Source organism: Notolepis coatsorum, assembly GCF_963971535.1.
Source record: "Notolepis coatsorum genome assembly, chromosome: 16".
Lineage (NCBI taxonomy): Eukaryota > Metazoa > Chordata > Actinopteri > Aulopiformes > Paralepididae > Notolepis > Notolepis coatsorum.
Window position 1 is genome coordinate 66340881 of NC_140180.1, and position 6000 is coordinate 66346880.

Sequence of the window (6000 nt, forward strand, 5' to 3'; positions counted from 1 at the left end):
TTCTCCTCTCACTGAGAGGCTGGGGGGAAAGAGATAGAGTGGGAGGAGACATCCCTATTTATACTCGCCACCTGGTGGTGTTCTTGAGTGGCCCCCGCCTAGAGCGCCCTCTAGTAGAAAGAGTTATATATGCAGTTAGACAGTTACTAACAATCCTACATAGAACCTCTGACTTCAACACTCCCACTTAGGGTTGTATTAGCATATTGGATAACTTCTCCGAAAAACATTTTACAAAGGAAATAATATAATCCAAAACATCAACAGAGTATGGCAGTCAATATTTACACATTAAACATGACCTTTGCAAATCCCTTCAATTTTAATTTGGAACAGGTTTCCTCATAGTGTCTGCTACCCTGTCGTCCGTTGGACAGTAAACCAGTGTCATTCTTTCTTCTCTGATGACAGATGTGATGAGATGATATTTTCTATATTGACATGTTTACATCTATGTCGACACACTGGGTTCCTAGCACCCACAATGGTTCCCTGGTTGCCCTCATAAACAACAGTCTTCATATATACACAGTGTCCATTCATTTTAAATGATGTTGACAAAATGCCCCTCATCTTCAAAACCACCATATTCGGTATAGAGGATACACTCCAATTACCTATTACATATTAAGCAATATACTCATAATCTTATCTCCATCACTTTGAGCAGTTGTTCTGGATAAATACACTCCTGTATGGTCATAGCTAGAGCCATATATTAGCCTTCACAAGTTGATAGTGCCACTGTGGGCTGCTTCTTTATTTTCCACGAAACCAGTGAGCTGTCTGTGTTCAAACTCACACAATATCCTGTGGTAGTCTGCATCACTGTGGGCTTTAAGTCCTAGACCCTCGCTGCTGTTTCTGAAACACAGTTGTTTATCTGCTGTACCTTTAAGATAACAAAAGACATGTTTTGCTGTAATCCAATGCTCCTCTGTGGGGTCAGCAAAATGCTGTGACAGTTTTCTTCACTACAAAACATAGGTCAGGGCGGGTACATGTTGTTTAAATAAATGAGGCTACCCACAGCTTCTCTGTACATTTTTACATCTGTCAGTTTCTGAGCATCCTCCTGATAGTCGAGTTTTTGATCACATGGTGTTTCCCTTGATCTACATTCTTGCATGTCAAAACGTTTCAGGGTCTTTTCCACATGGTTAAATCATTGAGAACATGGTAAGTCATCCACCTTTGTATTTAAACATGGGATCCATTTTTGTATTTAAACATGGTAAATCATCCACCTCTGTACTTAAACATGGAATTAAACATAGGATCCATTTCAGTATTTAGACATGGACACCTCTGTACTTAAACATGGAATTAAACATAGGATCCATTTCAGTATTTAGACATGGACTCTAATCAGGTATTTAAACCTGGATTCTACTCCTCCCGTATTTAAACCTATCATCCTCCTGCCTTTAATGGGGAACTCCACTTTTTTTGGAAATTAGCTTATTTAACATCTTCCCTGGAGTTAGACAAGAAGATGCATACCTTTTTTGTCTCTGTGCGTGCATTTTAGCTTTGGGAATAGACGCTCCGTTAGCATAGCTTAGCTTCATCACTGGAAGTGAGGCAGGACAGTAGCCTTACAGTGCCTTACAGTGTATTGCAAGGTCTGACATTGACCAAACTTGATATGCATGACCTTGGTGGGCTCTAGGTCAACTCCTGAAAAGGGGGTCAATGTCAGACTTTGCAATCAAAAGTTAGGGGGCTAATAACCCTTGCCATAATTTCAGTGCGCCCCCTAACTTTTGATTGCAAGGTCTGACATTGACCCCCTTTTCAGGAGTTGACCTAGAGCCCACCAAGGTCATGCATATCAAGTTTGGTCAATGTCAGACCTTGCAATACACTGTAAGGCACTGTAAGGCTACTGTCCTGCCTCACTTCCAGTGATGAAGCTAAGCTATGCTAACGGAGCGTCTATTCCCAAAGCTAAAATGCACGCACAGAGACAAAAAAGGTATGCATCTTCTTGTCTAACTACAGGGAAGATGTTAAATAAGCTAATTTCCAAAAAAAGTGGAGTTCCCCTTTAAGCAGTGTAGCCACCCTCCTTCAGTATTTAAACATGGAGTACCCTCCTTCAGCATTTAAGCAATTAGTCACCCTCCTTCAGTATTTAAACATAGAGTACCCTCCTTCAGCATTTAAGCACTTTTGCTACGAACCATACTTTGTATTTGTCGTGGCCTTCAATACCCTCCTGGATTGAATACACCCATTTCCCTCCCACTGTCTGTCTGCCCTCTGGTAACTTGGTTGAATACACCCATTTCCCTCCCACTTTCTGTCTGCCCTCTGGTAACTTGGCCGGAGCAAAGGTGTGGTTGTCCTCTAGGGACTTCATCTCCTCATCCCTTGCTCTCCCCCATTTACTTGATTCGGGGGACAATGTGACCTCTTTAAAGGTCGGGGTTACCCCACTGACTACCCTGTAGCAGTAATCAACGGGGTAGGTGTACTGTCCTCCTCGTCACTCCCTTTCCGGGCATAGTCTGTCAGATACTTTGGGGGTTTGTGTTCCCTTGGGGGATACCTCCCACTGCTTGGGGCACTTGACGTCACCCTCGGGTGCTCCTCGTCATCGCCCTCTGGGGGTGGCTGACTGTCTGCCTGCACGACCGTACTAAGTACACTGGGCTGATGTGTCTCTGTTTCTACACACCTTACTCTGGAGTCCAGCTCTGGCTCCTCTGTCTGTGTCTCGCTCTCACATGTTGCCTTTGTGACAAACTTGACTAGCATGTGTTTTTGCACTCTCCCTTTTGATCCACTTTTTTCTCCCATTTTTCTATTTTTCTCCCATCCCAATTTTGTATCGTTCAATTCAACCCTCCCCTGTCTCGAACGCTGTTTCATGCCTCCCACAAGCCAGCTGCAATGTGGACAAAGCCATACATAGCACGAGTCCCCTCCGATACTCGAGGTAGCAGCCGTCGCATCTTTTCACCTGCGCAGCGCAATCTTTCAGCGTCAGGGGTCTGCGCTTTTGGAGGGACGCCGCCCCGTCGCTTCTTGATTCTACTGCGCAGGCGCACCAACTGACCTGTAGGAGTCGCTGTCCACAACGTCCGATCCCCACCCATCAGTTTCCCTCCCCCTAATACTGCCAATTGTATTAGTACGGACGACCAGCCAAACTGAAAGCAATGTGGAGCGCTGGGTTTGAACCCAGCGTCTCCAGCATTGGAGGTGAGTGCCTTGCCCACTGCACCACCTAGCCGCCTGCACTCTCCCTTTACCGGGATGATAAACTAGGGAAGCGGGGCTTCCCTTGTCGTGTCCTACAAAAAGTCCTTTTACACATCTGGACTTGGGCTTTCCCCTGTCCTGCAGGTACGCATAACACACTGATTCAAATCGGTGCATTCTGGCTAGATTACACTTCTTTCCTGTCAGTGCTGTATACAGGGTGGTGCCTGAGTGCTTATTAAAGCACCTGTTTCTGGTGTAAGCGGCTTCTTGCACCGCATAATGCCATAGGCTCTTAGGTAAGTTACTATCTACTAGCTTACACCTAGCCATTTTGAAAAGGGTGCGCCATTCCCTCTCTGCCACTCCGGTCTGGTGTGGGGGATATGGACATGACGTCTCGTGTCTTATCTTGTACCTTCTCAACAGTGATTGGAACTCTCTGTTTGTGAACTCGGTTTCGTTGTCGGACCTCAAGCATCCTACGCTACCATAAGGGGCTACGTCTGCCAGGAATCTCTCCGTGGCCTGGAGTCAGGGCCGCCTCAGGGGGTGTGTGAGCAGTGCGGTCGCACAGGGCCTCGCGGGAAGGGGGGCCTCGCACAAAAAAAAAAAAAAATGTATTTATTATTTATTTATTATTATTTTTTATTTTTTTTATTTTTTTTATTTTTTTTGCGAGGCCCCCCTTCCCGCGAGGCCCTTTTTCATCACAGACCTAAAATCTAGTTTTGCTTATATGCTTATATATTTCACATTAGACACGTTTGTAGAATGTGTCTGACTTGTTCCTGGCTCTGCGGCTCTGCAGATACAGTATTGGAGCTCTGGGGCTCTGCAGCAGACATACTATTGGTTTCAACGAAGGGAGGGGTTACATGTGTACAGTCGGCCGGCGTGCGTCAGCTGCGTCTGACTATTTCGCGCGTGCAGCATTGGAGGTTATGCCAGCCAAGACGAAGAGGACGGTCGTTCGGCAGATGGACTGAAGATGAAAGTTGTTGCATGTTAGAAAGTTCAGTCAGGCTAGCCATGTCGGCTTAGCTAAAGGCAGGGACAGCTAGTTAGCTTTAGCTACGTTATAATATCGAGTGCTAACGTGTGGTTCTGTCGGGATAGCCATGTCGGCTAGTAGCTTAGCTAAAGGCTAACTAGCGTTAGCTAACCTAGAGAGAGCGTGTGCAGCATTGTTATGCCAAGATGAAGAGGACGGTCGTTCGGCAGATGAACTTCGTCAACTCCACGCGGTTGTCTCCATCCTCTTGGACGTTTGGTGAGTTTTTAATGCACTCTATTCTATTCCCGCCGTGGAGATATCTCTCTCTCTCTCTCTCTCTCTCGGGCCGGCTAGCTATCGTGGCTAACGTTATGTTGGCTAACATTATGTGGAGCCAGCGGGCCGGCTAGCTATCGTAGCTGACGTTCTGTTGGACCAGCGGGCCGGCTAGCTATCGTAGCTAACCTTATGTTGAGCTAGCGGGCCGGCTAGCTATCGTAGCTAATGTTATGTTGAGCTAGCGGGCCGGCTAACTATCGTAGCCAACGTTATGTTGAGCTAGCGGGCCGGCTAGCTGTCGTAGACATTATGTTGAGCCAAGCGGGCCGGCTAGCTATCGTAGCTAATGTTATATTGAGCCAAGCGGGCCGGCTAGCTAACGTAGCTAACGTTATAATGAGCCAAGTGGGCCGGCTAGCTAACGTAGCTAATGTTATATTGAGCCAAGCGGGCCGGCTAGCTAACGTAGCTAATGTTATATTGAGCCAAGCGGGCCGGCTAGCTAACGTAGCTAGCTTTATATTGAGCCAAGCGGGCCGGCTAGCTAACGTAGCTAATGTTATATTGAGCCAAGCGGGCCGGCTAGCTAACGTAGCTAATGTTATATTGAGCCAAGCAGGCCGGCTAGCTAACGTAGCTAACGTTATAATGAGCCAAGCGGGCCGGCTAGCTAACGTAGCTAATGTTATATTGAGCCAAGCGGGCCGGCTAGCTGTCGTAGCTAATGTTATATTGAGCCAAAGCGGGCCGGCTAGCTAACGTAGCTAACGTTATATTGAGCCAAACGGGCCGGCTAGCTGTCATAGCTAATGGTGTGTACCTGGTGTCAGTACCTGGCTACTCTATTTGCAGTTAGCCTCCTTAGCTGATGTCGGCCGTTGGCTTCTTGCTACTTTGTTTTCTCTGGTATAGATCCTCTTCTCTTTGGATTTAAGTGTTGATCTTTGTCCTTTTGGATCTATGTATATTCATGTTGCCTTTGTGAAGTTATCTTTTCCTTCTGTTTTGTTCTTCCATTAAAAGTTGAATATCCTTTAGGGGCTCATCTTAGCTGTCTTGCTTATCTCTCTCTCTCTCTGTCTGGACCACAGACCCATCTCTCTCTCTCTCTCTCTCTCTCTCTCTCTCTCTCTCTCTCTCTCTCTCTCTCTCTCTCTCTGTCTGGACCACAGACTCATCTCTCTCTCTCTGGACCACAGACTCTCTCTGTCTGGATCATCACAGACTCTCTCTCTCTCTCTCTCTCTCTCTCTCTCTCTCTCTCTCTCTCTCTCTCTCTCTCTCTCTCTCTCTCTCTCTCTCTCTCTCTCTCTCTCTCTCTCTCTCTCTCTCTCTCTCTCTGAGCATTGCATTGCTTATAGTTGTCAATAGTGTCGGTCAGTTCATTGCAATTTTTCCTTCAGTCACATTTAGTTTTATCCTGCACCTGGCCTAAAACAGGTTGGATGTGCACACAGCTGCTCTACTGTGTTTGTAGCAGAGTAACCATACCTGAAGCCTTGTAAACAAAGACA